The following is an 18,821-nucleotide window of genomic DNA, read 5'->3' as shown; positions in this document are numbered from 1 at the left end:
TAATAGGCTTAATTGCCCCATCAGTTTGAATGTTCACACCCCTCACTCTGGTTTTAAACATAACATATAACTAATAGAGCTGTATCAAACAGTTGGAAGCTTCAGAGCTTTATTCTTACCATTAACAGCCGAAATATTGTTATTAATAACTTACAGGGACATTGTGTTCAATGGTTTCTCTCAAACACACATAAAGTGAGCGCACCTGTATTAAAGGGGCGGTTTAGCAGTCTGTCTGTGACCTCACTACAGGCCCACTCTAAAACAAAATCTATTTATCAATACATAGGCCCACAAACCCTGTTGTTTTCTTCCTTTTGGTTCAGTAAATGTCAGGCGGCCTGGTAGAGGAGGGTTAGTGAGCCGCTGACAGACAGACAGACAGACAGACAGACAGACAGACAGACAGACAGACAGACAGGTTTACAGAAGAATAGCTGCAAGTTAAATAGGATATTTATGAAGATAAAGACACTTTAATAGTCAGTGTCAAACAGCAATAGCAGTGCGTTGTTCCAGAAGGAAGACATCCTTAATTACATTTAAAAAAAAAAAAAAAAAGCAAATAACTAAGAGTCCAGCATTCTAACATAACCTTGCTCTGCAGTGTCTGCAGATATGGTCATTAAAAAATAACAATAACAACGCAGTATTGTTAATTAACCATTTCTGTTTTTAGAAGCTTTTAACGAGCACCACTTCCCGCAACCCCGAGATCACGGGTTTGACGTCACCAGCTTGGCCTGAGGCAAGCTGAGTGGCAGGCGGCGATAATGGATGGCGAGGTCATTCAAAGTCAAGGTATTGTTGAAACAAAGTAGTCCATCAGACACGGTTTATAGCTTCTTCCAATCGTTCCCACTTGAAGGCAAGGTGAAGAGGCCGATCAATTGATTCTTGACGCGAGCACGCTCTTCGGATTGTCCGACCCGAGAGCGCCTCGGCTAGAGCATGCCGACAGTCAGTCGACAATCGTGGATAAGTGAGAAACATAGACATGTAATAAATATACGCACTGGAACACCAGCGGGTCCTTTTTGAATTAATGTAATTGTTCAGCTTTGTAAAAAAAATAAATGACGGTTCTTATTTCCTTCAGAAGCACGGGCAACAGAAGACCAAAGAGAATGTGTTTCTCGTCTATGTTCACCGGCTGGTAAAAGAAAACAACTCCAGGAACATACCTGCATCAGCCACCACTCTCCTTTTGTTTGGTCAACAAGCATTAATAAGCCCACTCTTCAGCAGTCAAAATGTCAAACCAACAGCCGCTGGTACAATACGCTGATTGACTAAAAAGGCTTCTGCCTGAATGTCCTTCTGTCTGTCTGCGTTTCTGTAGCTAAAGGGACATTTACTGTGTTTCCATAACAGTGTTGCTAACAGGGACCATTGATCCAAGGCCAAACACACAGCAGAAAGGAGACACACAGGTGAGCAGACATAACATCAAAAAAGGAGACGGAACAGACAAAATACCACTCACACAGCTCACAGTTTCAAACCAAATATATATGAGCTGTGACCCACACAGGCCACTCACACTCAAACCACTGTATATCATGTGTAAACACCCTCCAAAATATGGGCATGGTAGTCCAGTTTGGCGAAAACAAAGGCTTTAACGACACCTAACAGACAAACACTCCACCGTGTACACCTGAATGTTTGCCCTTGAGATTTCCTGTGGTCACGAAGAAAAGGTTTTTGCAGGATGTTTACATTAGGGTTTAGAACAAGATTGTTTCAAGCACAAATATAGCAGTGCATGCCACAATATCTAGTGATGTCATCATCAAGACAATTTCATCTGTGCAAATATGAATAAAACAAACACTGAAGAATATTCTCCAAACTCATTTCTCCAATCTCTCCCCCTCTCTCTCGGCAGCTACATGTATGTACCCACACCCATGTCTGCTGATTTTCCATGATGCTGAGGCAATTTGTGGCTTTATAAATATGATCATAAATCAAGGCCCTCTCCCATTGTTTAACACTACACAACTGCAAGCCAAAAACAAGCCACACCTTATTTCTGAAAGCACATATCTTTTTTCTGCTATCTTCATTTGTTTTTCTTTGTGTGTAATGAACAGAAAATAATGATGTATTGCATAAAAACTCTCGAGTGTTTGAGTTGACCCAAAGCCAACTGCTTGATATAATTGTTCCCAGCATCACTTGCCCTCTCTCAAAACCCACCGCCCGTAGAAACGAGAAGTCTCATTCCAGCTGTACGTAACATGTCCTCCACATCTACTGTCTTATATATTGTATTTGAGTTCAACTTTCTTTTTGGCACAGCCTCTGCTTTCAACAAATTACTTCCTCCCAGCTGTCAACACTGTCAGAACGGCTGTAACTCTTTTTTTTCTCCCCCATACCCCCCCTTCCCCCTCCCATCTCTGAATTTATTTTCTTCGCCCTGTCCCTCTCCGTTCTTTGCTTGTCCACATATCTTCACTGGGAGCAGTGAAGCCACCCAGTGAAGGAGGGGGGGGGGAGGTGAACAAACAAAGAAGGGAACTTAACGTCCAGCTTCAGCACACGGTTCAGCCCTCTGGAGTGGTTCCCACTGCTTGCGTCATGCATCTGAAAACATGCTGCAAATGTGCTTTTCTCACACACACACACACACACACACAGATATGTATTCACATTGACAACCGCAAGGACAATACAAATCCATCCAGCTGTCATCGAGACATGAGCGAGTGCATAAAAGCAAAGGAACATCATTATATAATGGTATGACATTGTAAGGTTTTCACATACAAAACATTCAACGATCAACTGACATGGAAGTAAACAATCAAAGTTTTTTAAACAGAACACTAAATGATTTCAACTGCATTGTTATCAAACTAAATCACATCGATCTATAATATCAAAACTTCTTATTTTTACAATATGGGTGCATACAGATGACAATATTCGTCAGGCACTAACCTACGAGAGGCCCGGACGGTGTGCCAAGTGTGATCAACTTCACAGTAACAGAATGTAAAAGGTCCTCTATTAAGGCTTTCAGAAATATGTGCCACGGTCCAGTGTGCCTCTCGCTGACGTCAAAGCCCTATTAAGGCCAAATCAGCCCAGCAGCAATGACTCTCTCCCTCCCCCCGTTATTTCGAGGAAATCACCCAGCTTTTTCCAAAATATGTCTGTTGATGCTTGGCCAGCTTTGTGTGATGACATCACAAGGGGTGCAGAGGGGAAGGAAATTGGAAGGAGAACATCGTTTGGAGTTGACAGAGACAAGCCAGAGCCATATCTTATTAATTACCCAGCAAAACATTCCTGCCTGGAAGAAAGGTTAAATGCTGGCTTGGCTCACTTTTACTACCGTCTCTTTCTTTCCTTCCCTTTCTCTGTCAAACGGATGGAGGCGCTACTTACATGTGTTGTGTATTAACCTCAACCAATGAATCGCTGAAAATCAGTATCTTAGCCATAAACACCCGGCCTATAAAGTACGTCACATGAGGTCAGATTCAGCAGGAAATCAACTGCACTGCTATCAACAAAGCACAAGTTAAACTGCTAAAGAAAGTAAAAAATAAAGCTGTCAGCTGTTCCTCTCGGACAAACTGAACTCAAAAAAGTTTGTCATAGTTGATGGTATGATGATAGAGCAAGGGTGAGGCCTTGGAAAATGAATACTTCCACATTCATCCTCAGGAAAGACTACAGGGAGTTCATGGTAGGGTGTGTATCATCAGTCTTTTTTACAGCAATAAAGGTCCAGTTATGACCGTTGGATTTGACACTGAATGTATTACATCTGTATGAATTTGGTCACGGTCACAACTTCAATTAGGATCCAGTGTGGATGACCAGTAGTTTGATAGAATGGCTGCTCATAAACATAACACAAGCTATCATTTAAGCTTATTCAATCATGTATGTATTCAATAATGTATGTAGCAAAACAGTACAGTATTTTAACCTGTAGCAAGCTAGCTCTATAGCTAGTGAAGCAGTACTAGCCTAACTAGCAAGATAGCTTGCTAGTTTCTGCTACTGGAGCTTTTAATCGTTTCCCGAACAGCAGCCATTGTAAAAGTAAGAGACAATTACAGGATATTGGTCAAATGTTCAAAACAAATAGAGAATAGAGTAATGTCACTTACCCAGAAATATGTGTTAACGTAAGGTACATTAGCTACATTAGCTCCAATGCATACAAGCACCTGGGTTGCTTGTTCCTACCCTCTCAGAGTGCTGCACAAATTATGTATATTTAAAGGCCAACACCAGAAGCACAAAGTAATTCCAAGGTTTATATTATTATGAAAATAGGCTTCAAAGCTTGATGCTCCTCCTGGGGAATGGGTAACACCAGATCAAGAAAGGCTGTAGCAGGAAAAGCCTGGCTGTACCGAGCTGAGCAACAGTGTGTTTCATTTCCATTAATTAAATTTTTTTTGTTCAGAAAGAAAAAAATCAGAAAGTGACATTTCCCCTTTCAAAAGTGCCAGTCTTGCTTGAACAACATCAAACATTTGCTAATTGGATATAGTCCCTCACGTCATCGACTGTTTCCTTATAATTGTGAGTATTCTAAGGTTAATTACATTAATCGCAGTTTGTCTTTAACGATATACTGATGTATTAAATTGCTTTTTTTTTAGAGTGAGCCTAAAGGCATCGAGATCACTGCGTCTATCTCACTAAAACACCTCTCACACAAAGCCTAACAGTTGTATGCCAATTTCATTCTCCCATCTGTATTCAGCCACTGCTGCCGCCTTCCTGTCTGTCAGTAATCCCACATGAAGTTTGCTGTGTCTTGCTTGTTAATGAGCCTTCAGTGTGACAGTGCTGCAAAAAAAAAAAGAGAAAATAACCTGTTTAAGCCATTTGCTGGTGTTCTGATGTTGAAAACCACTGTTCAAAACCAGTGTTTTACCAGTGACAAACCAGTTCATGATCTGCAAAGCTCAACAACAACCATGAGCTTTGACAGAGATGAGAGGAGAGGCTAATTACTGGGAAGGGAGAGGGTGCAGATTGTATGAATTTCCATAAATGGATGTAATACACATGTAGAAATATGTCTGTGTATTTGAGCGTGTTTATAACAATGTGCAGGTCTTCATACAGTATCGACTAGTTTCTATGCAACACATTTTCACACACACACATACACACACACACACACCAGAAGAAGGTTCATTACCCTCCCTCCCAGTGAATTCTGGGACTGTGGCACAGGGCTTTGAAAAGGTTCATCCTCAGGAGAGAAGCAAGTGGGATGAAAGAGCCATACGCACACACACACAAGAAAACATGCAAGCATGCACACCAAGAAAAGCATCGTGTGTGGGAAGTGATGAGCAGTGTGTGAGCACGCAACAAACAATGTTTTGAGTCAGAAAGCAACAAGAAAGAGAGTAAAAAAAAAATAATAAGCACGTGGTGATCAATATGGGATGAATCCGGTCGGTGACTCCATGCAGCCTGCAGCAGCTATGGGGAGAAATGAAAAGACTCGAGTCTTTATCAGAGAGTTCGATCACCAATAACAAGGGCTGAGTGGGCAAACTGACAGATTCTGGAGCCTTTCATGCTGCACTTATGTTCAATTAATGTTTAAAGTGTGTGCACAGCAAATAAAGATGTAACCGTGTGCGTGTGTTACATACAGTATATTTTGGTTTGTTTTATGTTCCAGATCCTGCACCGCTCTCCTCTTGTGAAAGAAACACTTCCTCTTGTATAAATGTGTCGTCAGCAGCAGTTCTGCCGTAGACGAATAACAGGTACAACAGAAATAGCCTCAAATTAAAAATAAAATAAACAGAATACATTTCAGTGATTCTATGCGATTTGTGGAATTTCTGAGGGGCAGCCGGACTTTCACTAGAGCTGAGCAGGCTGCTTGTTAAGACCTCTTTAGGTCTATTTAAAGAGCTGGCACATCTGCCCCCTGTTTGCCTTTCCAGGGCTGTAAAACCTGGAAAGTGAAAGGCTGCTGAACCGTGATGAAAGAGGGGGAGAGATAGTCTTTATGGGATACACACTTTGATTGTTTGCACTGCAGATTTCAAATGAACAGAATGGGTCTTGTATATACACAAAATCAACCCTTTCAAGTGTTTTTTTCTTTTCTTTTTTTGTCCATCCTTTCCTCTAGCTGGTACACTTAAGATGGCTGTCAAGAAACATTACACTGTTGTTATGGAAAAATCTGTGAAACTGAAGCACACACAGTGAGCACCCGAAAGCTGTATTATGCAATTTTCGCATGTCACTGGCTCCAAATAGCATCTGTTTGAAATCTAAGGACTTCGATACCAAGAAATCTTCTACAACACGACGCACAGATGTTCACCAACTGAGCTGGTGCTTTGCAGGTTTTTATCGAGGGTTACGAATCAGAGGTAAAATAAACAAGTGTAATGGCTACATGAGGAAAATAAAATTGATTTATTTTGTGTGTTTTTTTTAATTTCATGTGATTTCTCACCTTAACCACCATGATCACATCAGTTCAACAGATTCTGTGATTTCTTTCAAAACAAAATATAAAATAGTCCATCATTGTTCCGTTTCTGGTCTGGGGGTAGCACGTTTTCTGCCATCACCACCGCGTGCTCTGTAGCGACAAAAAAATGTTGTTGCCTCATATCACACATCACAATTTCTAATACTAAACTCGCTGCTTTGATAATCTCAGATCAAATGCTCAGCAGTGTTTTTGAGTAGGCGTGCCTCGGCCTTCCTGGGGTCAATGAGTTTGCAGAGTCGAGACGTTAACTCTCTCACCTGCGTGCTGTCGAGCTAAATCCATCTACAAACGCAGTCGGAAAGGGATCATACGGCTTTACTCATGAGACTCGAGGCTGGACAAAAGTTGTCTAATGAAAAATGACCATTATGAAATATGATGTTCAAATGAACGCTGTAAAACTAAAACGTATGCTAAAAGATAAGTAGACCACTATAAAATGATGAATATAAAGCTTTTTTATGTAAAATATTTTATCCATGGGTCATTTTTTTCTTAATTTCTCCAGTGGGGGGGGTCGGCTACATGAACACATTTTACTGATAGAAAAAATGTTGACTACAGGATAACTATCATGATATAAAATAATTGAACATAAACCATTCAAAATACATTCAGAACGACAGAAACAAAAAAAATATTAACAGTTGTCCGCAATTTATTTTCTCAGTCATTATTGTCTGATTAAAAACATAGATTTTAGAAAAAACTGACTGCTTGGAACCTTCATCGTGATTAACGCTCCTGTTATCTAATGAATAGATAAGAACATCTCTGCTCTTGTCACAACATTATTCCTCCACACACACACACACACACACACACACACACACACACACACACACACACACACACACACACACACACACACACACACACACACACACACACACACACACACACACACACACACACACACACACACACACACACACACACACACACACACACACACACACGTCAATATATCTTAGCAGGCATTTTAGGTCCCTAATCCTCTAAATCACGCTACAAATCAGCCGTGTCAGGGCTGACTCAGTTGAAGAGGACACTAAAATAGGAGAAAACACACACACTTATGCTACACACAAACACACACACCCAGGCTAACAGGACCGAAGAAAATCAATCCTCACTCTTATTTTTCAGAGAAGGGTCGAGAATGTGACCTACCTTTACTTCACTAACATGTGAAGGACAGTAATTCTGCCCGACATCCTCCCCCTCTCTCTCTCTCTCCCTGCCGCCGTATCTCTCTGCTGCCAGCGGCGGCCGCCACTCACTGAATACAACCTACACTGTGAAGCCATTAAGATAAGACGTGCAGTTTATCAGCTTCATTTAAGGCCGGCATTCAGCGAGTTGATGATCTCTGCGTTTCTTCATCACAGTTCCCTCGTGTGGTAGTGACAGAGGAAATATTGAGCGTACATCTTTCCTCCGGGCTTGTTCCTTGAAAACCTTGTTCATTCAAAGAAATCGACCGAGGAACTGAAAGAAAACTGAATCATTTTCCAGCTGACACCAGCACTGTTCTGAATCTGTGCAGTTGCCCTAGAACGGCTGTCATGGGAGTTATTCTGTATTTGTGCGGTGTCATCATAACAAACCTGTCATCATAATCGCTCTGACGACACGCCGTCTTTCATGTCAAATCCAGGTGAAGGCTGAGAAGAGACACCTGAGCGACAGCAATAATAAAGCATTAAACGCATCCAGCGTAAACCATCAAGGGTTTCCGAGGTCAGAATGAGAGGCCTATTAGCTGAAATATTTCAAATTAAAATAACCTTGTTCAGGTGTCTGGGAAGGCGTCTTTGTTCTCCTGACTTAAATAGAGGCTAATGGGAGGCTACTTGCTACACCGCAGGGTGAGAGCCACCAACGGATGGAATACAACATAATATTTTCCCTCGCTGCTCAGTAGGAATCCTGGAAAAGAAATATATACTGCAGTACTACCGTACAACTTTTAATGGACACAGCTAGAGACAGCTATAGTTCTTTGTTTTTTTAAATTGATACAATTTTAAATGTGCTTTTCCAAATGTCTCAAATATGGATTAATAATCAGGAAGAATATGTTTAGCCGTGCTAGTAGCATGGCTGCAGAGGGGACAATGTCTGTCCGTCAGTCCAGCCCACTATTGCCAGATGGTTTGTCTATTATGGTCCCCGGACTCTTCATCACCAGGAGGTCAAGTTAGGGTCCCGAAAACCTTGGTGACGCCTGACTTTACCTCTAGCGCCTCCATGAGGTCGATATTTGTGGTTAAAACGCTACCATGCTAACAAGCTACTCTTAATTACTGAACACGGTAAACGATATAGCTGGTTAACATTGGCACGTTGCCGCTTTTGTTGTGAGCATGCCGATATCATTTGGCCCAAGCACTGCCTCACAGAGCCGCTTGTCTTGTTAAAAAACACAAAGCATAATCTTGTGTTGCTGGAGTCGGAGAAGAAACATACGTCCGCTGTGACATTTCATCAGCATGGGTCATTCCAATTTGCTGCGTTTTAGTTATACATGCTGCACCTCCTCTGAATTCAAACCTAAATCCTCCATAAGATGGCCCTGTGAAATCAAACTGGGAGCAACATCGGACCACCTTAAAGCAACAGATTAGTCGTTGTGTTTAGCTGGAACACCAGCGCAGCCCGTTTACTCTGGCGTTATTGTATCGAAACTGAAACATGTAAAAAAAAAAAAACGCACAGCGAGGAAGGGAGCGCTTGGTGTTAAATCCCAGGCTTGAAGGCAGGTAAGACTTCATCATCTGCCTCATTATTTGACAAGTTATCCTGGGGATGGTCTTACACTATAATCACTATAATCCACTTCGCTATGGGGGTAATGGTAGGGATGGATGGCACTGGTTACCATAGAAACGAGCGATGATAATGAAGTGTGTCAGCATATAGCTATCTATAGCCTGTCTAATTTGTGTGTATGCTCGTGTGTGCGTGTGTGTGTGTGCGTGGGCTGAGTTGATAGCTCTTCCAAAGATGCACTGCACCTGTGTGTGGGCTGCAGGCATAGCAGAACAGCATGATGACCAGTGTGCGCGAGTGTATTATTATCCTGAGTGGAAAAGTTCCCTCCGTAACTCACCGTGGAAGCAAAGCTTTTCCAGAACTTTCTCACAGCAGGCACAAAGTGGATTGTGCGATAGATTACATGTTAAACGGCACACTGCATATTGAGCAGCCTGTCCTGCCTCACTTTAACAGCCCAGGTAATTAAAAGAGCTTTCTTTGGTCTCCAGTAACATGGTTTTAATGCGTCTGTAAGGAAGCCACGGCCTCCCTGACACAGAGTTAAAAGGGCCGCATTATACAGAGATGACTTCCTTCACGACTCTTCCCACCGTCTTCATATTTCACGGAACTAAACCTTCTCCTGACGTAGCCTCTTTCTCTCCCTCTTTCCATCTGCATGCATTTTACAGGAAGTTACTCGCAAGGAAGCATCTCCTGAACCTCCTCCCACCATGTCCATCCTTCTGCCCTCATCCCGGCCTGCTAAATCTTTTTGTCTCGTCTCTCTACAGACTCCTGCTCTGCCTCTTCGTCTACACTTGCTTCTCTTAGAATCAGTGGAGTTACAGCTGGGATGAGCAGCTGCTGCACAAGTACAGGTTATAAAAAAAATAGAAAATCAGCTCTGTGCTTGTGAACACGTACACATATACAAACACACAAGCACTACGCAAGTGAAAGTACAGAGGGTGAGAAAGGACCGCCCGGACATTAAATCAAATTTTACCACTGGAGGCCATGAAGCATGAGTTGTCATCTGATCAAAGCGAGTAGAAATAAAAAAGGCAAACATTTAACAATACGGCCAACGCTCTAATCAGTGTCAGAGCACACACACTACATGGCTGACCGCTGATAGCGGGCTCAAATAAACACAAGGCCACTTTAAAGTCATTTTCACGCTCAAGTGATAGCGTTATCGATGCAACGTTTGCTGAAGTAATGGAGATATTGCAAACCTTAAAAATTAAATAAATCACGTTTTAGCACCGTGGTGGATTAACATGGACCATGTGATTATGTTTCTCCTAAGCCTCTTGAGAAGAGGGTCGCGTTCTGGGCTGAGCAGAGGATTACAGTCCGATGGGTCGTGTCTGATGACAAGGAAAACTAGACACTTTGTGGTGTGTCATTTTCATGCAGCGCTGCATTAAAACGTTCTTTTGCTTTCAAATGTCAGCTTTTTCTGGGTTTGGTCACTTTTAGACATCGACCCAACAGAAGGTCTGAGTGTGTTATGATTTTTATTCACAGGGTCACAGTAAAAATGACAATGCTTTGAGTTGAACAAATGTTACACATTGAGACGACCTTGAACAAATTAAAAGCCAAAAAGTGGGGCCCGATCTCAGTTCCCCCTCCCAGTGAAAAAAAGGTCAGTAGCTTGAGGAAAAAATAGACAAAGTTTAAAAAGCTCGGACCAACAAAACGGTGATGACACATATTAAATCTTTAAAAAAGAAATCCCAGGATGATCTACTTAAATTCAAACGTTTGTAGCTGTAGAGCTGCACTTATTCACTGTGACAACATTAGTGATGAAGTAAGTTCATGTTCTCACAATCTCCCTTTCTAAACCATTTCTGACTGCTCCAACCAATCATCATGCTCCATGATTGTGGAAATTTGGTTGCGGCAGGAGCAGCATGAATAATATTGGGATGTCCTGCAAGTGTGAAAACACACCAGGCAGTCAGAATCTACAGCGTCACTAAGTGTGCTCACGGTTGTGTATTGCCAAACAGGCAGCCACTCACATTTATGATATCCCACGACTAGAGCCGTGTCTCTCACCCCTCCCCCGACCCCATCCCATGTCTCAACACTGTATGTTTAATAGGAATCATGAGTATCACATCACAACGTCGTCATCAACTTAGTCAGGATTTCTGACGCTGTATGACTTCCCTCGGAGCACAAGTTCCATCTTGTTGCCATCGGCAGACAAGTCCACGTGTCACCACAAAAAAAAACACATAGGCAAAAAAAAAAATCTTGTTTTCCGCCAGAGTTGCTCAACCGAAGCCTGTGAAATCTCCTCTGATAAACAACAAAGAAATGTGCACATGTCGGTTCTTGGCTAAGTGCAGCTAATGAATGTCTGTAATGTCAAGTGCTGGAAAGAGGCTGTGAAATTTCATCTCCCACTTTATTCTATTACCCCCCCCCCCCCCCCTCCCCCCGTCCTGCCTCTCAGCCTTTTACCATATTTGTACACATTTGGGTGACTTTCGTTTTAATACCAAAAAGGTCCATTCACTATTATACACAAGACTGGATACGAGACCAAATCCTTTCAATGTTGTGCAACATATTAAAGTGAAAGGTAAGGCAATAGTTTCATTCAGTCTGAGCGTGTGAACCTGCACTGAAGTCCACACTGAACGCAGCGAAACAAGAAGTGGCTTAGGTGTCGAGAATCTGCCGCTTTGTCTCTATTTTCAGCCTCACATTCCACATTTAGCAGCCACTTTCAGACCTATCCGTCCTTTGATTTGCTGGTGCAGCGGAGAGACGGTGGAAGAAATCCTCGTTTGTTTCGCCATGGTGACACAAAGCAGTTTCACGCTACAATAATTAATTTTTAAAAACTGCTATTATCCACCACAGTGGATAAGCCTGGGTAACGCGGGTGTCAAGTTATTATTCTTAAGTAACAGGCTGAATGCGAGAAGACAAACAGCTACAGACAATCAGGTTTTTATTAAGGAGATAACACACGCACACACAGAGCACATCAATCAAACACTACCATCGAAAGCTGAAGGGTTGTTTTCCCAGAAGCCCCATCGGGCGAAAGTGCGTCTCAAAGGCGTATTCGTGTGGGTTCAAGCTTGAAGTTTGGCCACAGAATCGAAACTCCGCCGAAACGCCGCCGCAGCTTTCCATAGACAGCGACTGGCAGCTCACCGCAGGCCACAGTTTGCTGCTGCTCCTGTGTGTTTTCTCCTTAAACTTCACCAGCACACTGAGCTCATCGTCGGGCTCGTCTGAGCGTCTCAGGCCTGGAGAGGTGGATGCTGCCATCGGGGTGCAGGTCGCTGAACTGCTTACATGATGAGGATGTGCCCCGGTGAGGTGTGCATGCAGCTTACTGTTAAGTTACACATAATAGAAATAATAGAAACACACTTCTACTCTAGGTGTGGGATAATAGGACATTTTCAGATCACTATTATCCTGCGATTCACGATAAAAACCCATAATCATGAAAATTTGATGAACTCTTAAAATGGCTCTAAAACATACTGGAGTCACTTCTTGTATTGCACAGAAAATACATAATTTTAAGTGAAAAACAATCAAATAATCTTAAATAAGACGACGGTCTCATGGTTGCATAAATAAAGAATAAAATGTATTTTCGTATCCTGGGTTTTGTTTAAATCAGGCTCTATTTTTCACTCGTCTACTATGATAACGAGCTGGTCATCTTTTTCAAGTCACTGGTGATGATATTTACAGACATGTACATATAGATATAATGATCCCATTAAAGGACATATAATCCTGTATCGTCCCATCTCTACTCTGGAGTGTGAGCGTCAGAATGGTGTGAGGATCCCATGTAGCTCTCGTGTTATGAAACAGCCTTTCTGGCGATATCACTCACTCACACACACACACACACACACACACACACACACACACACACACACACACACACACACACACACACACACACACACACACACACACACACACACACACACACACACACACACACACACACACACACACACACACACACACACACACACACACACACACAGCCATCTAGGAAATGAGAATGGGCCTCGTCGGTGGATAATGGTCCATCACAACCCATGATGGTTTCCTCTACAAGAGTAAATGGCAGTAAATGGGATGTTGATTGAATCACAGCAGTCATGTATACCAGATGGCAAAAAAAAAAAAGGCCTTGCACCTTACCATGACACCAAAGAAACAAACAGCATCTAACAGGATGTTTGTGAAGTTGTTGTGAAAAATAATATGGACGTTGTGTTGGATATTGGAGATTTGAAGTCAAATTTAGGCTTTATGGTGTGCTGTGGAGGGAATGACGGTATAATAAGCAGGGAACAAGAGAGTTCAATCAAAAATCCACGAGTGGATTCAGCGTGTTGGCAAACATCCACCTAATGACCATAATCCCCAACCTCACTCTGTGAATGGGGACGAGAGAGGAGAATACTCACTCTACACTAATTTATATTAAATTTCATGACATCACGCGTTCCAAAATGCCGGAACGCCGGCGACACCGCCGTCTTCAATTACCGTCCCTCAAAGAAGCAGTTTGATTTATCTGAAAAGAGGCCTCGCTGTGTTATAGCACTTTTTTCTCGCTGCTTTGCAGCTCTCCCAGCCTGTGGATACATGGAATTAACTGCTGGTGTCATGGAAACATGCTCCAGAATGGAACAAAAGGCCACCAATCTTATTAGAGAGCACTTATCAAATAGGGGGTTTTAACTAGGCAGGGATCGCTGAAAAGTTATTCTAACACGAACGGAGTAACCAAGGGGAAATCCTCCACCTGCCTTTTGTGAAAACTTCACAATAAACTCCTTTCACCCACTTCATACGCCTGAAGCCGTGGAAGGTAGTGTTGCGTGAAACGGTTGGAACCGTCGTCGTCATGCTTGGGGGCTTGAGACGGCGTCTGGACAACGCAAACAGGTTTATGTACATCTACGGCAGACAATCCCCCCGTGGGCGAAAACGCGATACGAGTATGACGAAGCCGTTTTAATCCTATTACAGCGCCCCGTGGGCAAACTACAACACAACGCCACTACATCAGGTGCTGACTGCACTTCTGCAACCAGCTGGTTTTTAGACTAACGGCTTTCATTGTGCGAGTGTTTTCACCTGCGCGGATGCATCGCGCGCCTCACAGCGAGAGCCTAAATGAGGCTTTAGTGATGCATGTGGTTTTTTTGGCTATAAGATGTTCATTCTCTTTACTGAATTCTTGGCGAGACCGTTACGTGCAGAGATGCTGACGCCTTGGGGAAATGCTAGCGTGAGCCAACAACCTAAGGTGTCCTTCCAGCTATTCATTCAAGCAGCCTGCCCCACATCCTCCCATTCATAGTCACCCATCCCAGAGTGAAACCATCCATCCTCTCAGCCTGCCAACAGCACAAAAACAAGCAGCTTCCCCTTGCAAACGTCATTCCAGAAACTCCTCAAATGGGATTTCACATAGTAGGGATGGGACGATCTCATCGGATAAAAAAAACACTCACGATGAGTCGATTGTGGTGAATTTCCATTATCGGGTTGATCCTAAATATCGTCACCAGTGACTTGATGTAGCTCGCTGTCATGGAGTGAAAAATAGAGCCAGATTTAACCTTTATTTATGCAACAATATGAAAGGATGATAGGAGAGTATGATTCACAATCATCTCATTTAGGTTTATTTGGTTGTTTTTCTTTTTTTTTAAAAAGGATGTGTCTTATCTATGATACAATAAAAAAAAACATTCTTAACTAAATGTAAAGTGATTCCAGTATGTTTTAAGACTTTTAGGCACATTTTGATGATTACTACAGGTGGAAAATAGCAATTTCCTACAACCTGGCATAATGCATTTTCTTGTTGTACAAGACTAATGTCTTATCATGCATTGTCCCTGTCTTGAAATCAATAAATTCCAAAAATGATCAGGATAATGTTCTGAATCACAAGTATTTGGTCCAGGATTATCGTGATCTCACTGTCCTATGCGTACTCACATGCTGCTTCACTGATTTGAATAGAAAGCGTGGCGGTCAAAGAAAATGCTTCCACCTTTTGGGGTCGCCGTGTTCTCCCAGCACAGATCTCAGAACAGATTACAGACTCTCACAATCAGGTACCATAATGCTTTGCAAGAACCAACACCTCATCAAACAGCCATTCGGGTATACAGGTACGACCGCCTATTGACCACATCAAATAGATTCAAAACACATGGTTGTTCAGTTAATTAAGCTTTCAATGGGTGTCTTTTCACTGGCCTGAGCTGAATATCATTATGCTCACAACACACAAAAAACTCCTCAATGATTCGTGTTTTTTGTTTCTCCCCCCGTTAATACCTCATTCAGCTGCTAGCCTCTGGGCCTGAACACAATACTAAGTGCTCTCCGGCGCTCTTTTCACTGCATAGATGAAGCTGTTAGAGTGCAAAGTCGAAGCCGTGTTCAAAAAAACTTCAGCTTCCACCGAGGCCACGTTGAGGGTTTTGTTTTTTTTAAGCAGGTTCACTGCAGGAGACGCACCGTGACTCAGGTCAGCCAAAGGTTGGGCGATGACAGCATCTTCCTCGTGAACTTGGAGGAGGGCATGTCAGCCAAAAGACAGAGAGGTGCAATACGAGAGCTGCTGCAGCAGAGGAAGACATAATGGTGGACGGACGCAGCGAGAGCAGGAGAGGCAACACATCTATCCGTGTCACCCGTGATGCATCGCCTCTCCAACTCTCCCAGGGCCAAAAAACCAACGGGCCACGGTGGCTGATGAATGGCTTCACTCACAGGAGAAGAACAGAGCAGAGTTATCCCCAAGGGACCGGGAAAGGGATAACGATTAGTTCTTGGCTAAGTGGTTCTGGTGAGAGTTACGACTACATCTCGTCTGGGATGGAACTTTAAACCAAAACTAAAACCACAGGAGCTTAACTGTGACTGAACTTGAAAGTTACAGACGTTATCCAGACCTGAATTTCTTGACTTGATTATACTGAGTCATCGGGGCTTTCTTATTACACAATCACCATTAGACTTAATAGCAGTGGCCATTTTTGTACGTGTGATGACTTCAAAACCTCGACCAGAGGAAGCTTATTTTTTTTCTGGCAGCCGGTTACTATAAAAGACAGCCAGCCCTCTAATATCCAGGACTATTTCCTGGCCCGGTGCCTCCGCTGCTTGCCTAGCAACCTCCCTGTACCAACAAGATGCCAGATGCACTTTACACTTTGCTTTTTGTATCAACTTAACAATGAGAAACAACACGTGAATAAGAGAGCTTTAGATGTGTTGGTAGGTGGATTTTCCAGTCTTTACGTGAGAGTCACTTGGAGTTAGTATAAATAAAGACCAAAGGAAAGCAGCAACAGGCCAGGCACATACTTAGACAAGCAAGAGATGATTAAGGGGACAGAGACTCGAGGTTCAGAGAACAGCTTCGGTATTGTTAAATTATTTCTTTAGTGTGTGTGCGGCGTTTGTTGGACTTGTATAAACACTCCACTCCGGTCCAACATCTGCAGTAGTAAGGCTGCAATGACGTCACCGAGCCGAGCAGCAGACAGTAATCTCTTCCCAGAGACAATACACAGAGAGACGTGACCTTGCATGTCCCCATGACTCCAAATCTAAGCACACACACACACAATTAGCATAAGGAAAAAAAATACCCCCACTCCTTCCCCTCTTCTGTTTCCGTCCTATCTGCTGTCCCCGTCCCCTAAAAGCCCCTCAGCGTTTGGCACCAAGTGTCCTTACTTTCTTCTTCCTTCCAGTCTTCCTCTCCCTTTGGACGGACAGAAACTTTGACTCAACTTTCAGGAGACGAGGGACGACACTCGAACTAACCGCCACCTCCTCTCCGTGACCCTTCTTCCTAAATCAGGACCGCCGACAAACAATGACGCCCTGCTTGCTGGGATTGATCCAAAAAAAAAAACGACAAATGGAAACAAAGTGTCTCTCTGAGCTGCAACGATGGCAACTCTGCTTCTCGTTTGCTAAAATATGTGACACCAATGCGTTCGAGCACATGTGCGACATATGTACAGCATTGTGCAGTTTGTCTCTGTAGTAAAGAAGAATGCACAATGGTGTAAAAGCTGTATCTTGGATTTTAGTGACGACATCACACTTTTTGCTCAATTCCGATCACAGATAGACCCTTTAATTACACCGTTCATGCTTCTCTTGACAACCATCTGTTCACGAGCTCTCACTACTCCCCTGGGCTGGAAATACACGTACGCCGGAGACTCAAGGTTGAACGGAGAGCGGAAAAAAGCGCGTGCAAATGCAAACACCCGAATGACTCACGCATGTCACACACACACACACACACACACACACCGTAGGTATTCGAGCAGACAAGCGAGAAGGTTTGCATGGACGTTCTCCCCATGACTGCCTCATATGAGAAGATGCCGTTTCCCTTTTGACCACAGGTTTCTGCAGGAGTCGGTGTGGTGGAACGCCTTTTTCACTGCTCGTAGCAGCCGAGCGGTCACCAGAGGGCTTCAAACCGGCACTTGGCGAGAGTTTGATCGTGTAAATGTGCAGCCCCCTCCATCGGCCTATAACACGAAGCATCTCGTTTATTTCCTGGGATGCCTTCGACAATACTTGGTAGACCATCTTAAGAGCAAGAGACTGAAGGGCAGGAAGAGTGAAAAGATGTGTAGCAAGCTGTCTTTTTTATCTGCCTTCCTTTTCCCTCCTAAAGAAATATGGGGGGAAAAAGAAATGCAAAGTCACTGCTTCGTTTGAGCTTTGTTCCTCCAGAGAAGAGTTAAATCTCACCTGGGTTTTCATCTCAGCATCTGAACTGACAAGACGTCAGCAGAGCGAGTGTCCTGCAGCCGGACCATTATTGCCCCTGACTACCTGACCACAACAATCCCCACGCATCACAACAACACAAGCCATGGTGATGAGCAAGAAACAGTGACACGGGTGTGAATTGGGAAGGAGAAAAAAAACAAGGTGCTGCCGTGGGCGATCGTCACGGTCATCTAATTTTAGACTCCAGTGTTGAGACCAAATAGACAAATAGGCTGAATGTGGACAACGACCCCCCCCCCCCCCCCCCTCTTCGTTCTGACATCAATCAGTGCACACAAGTCATATAAAAGCACAGACCCCTGCTCTGCATTGTGTAAGTGCCATCATGTGCAACCAATAGGGCAGCATGGATTTAGTGGAATGCAATTTACGTGTGTGTGTGTGTGTGTGTGTGTGTGTGTGTGTGTGTGTGTGTGTGTGTGTGCATGAGAGAGAAAGAGGAGCAGTGTTGAAGCCAAAGCACATGTTCTTACATTATCACTTCTAGGCTGCTGATCAATGATGACAGCAGTTTATATTTTGATATCCAAACACAACATCCGAGTCATAATCATTGTGTTTGATTAAAGTGGGTGATAAAGATGATCAAGTAAAGTGTGGGCTGCTGTTTGTTTAGCATCGTTCTGGGGGGGTCAAAGAGAAACTAGTCAATTCAGGCACCACGGAGACGCCG

At 43.3% G+C, this 18,821-nt stretch overlaps 1 protein-coding gene across 1 annotated transcript in view; it reads right to left on the bottom strand.

Moving 5' to 3' along the window:
* Window positions 1–18,821, bottom strand: part of LOC311011230 (cytoplasmic phosphatidylinositol transfer protein 1-like) — a 62,788-nt gene that overhangs the window by 43,468 nt on the left and 499 nt on the right. The gene's annotated exons all lie outside the window — the stretch shown is intronic.

The sequence above is a fragment of the Eutrigla gurnardus genome (genome assembly GCF_963514095.1).
Source record: "Eutrigla gurnardus genome assembly, chromosome: 3".
NCBI lineage: Eukaryota > Metazoa > Chordata > Actinopteri > Perciformes > Triglidae > Eutrigla > Eutrigla gurnardus.
This window is presented reverse-complemented; position numbering and strand designations above follow the sequence as displayed.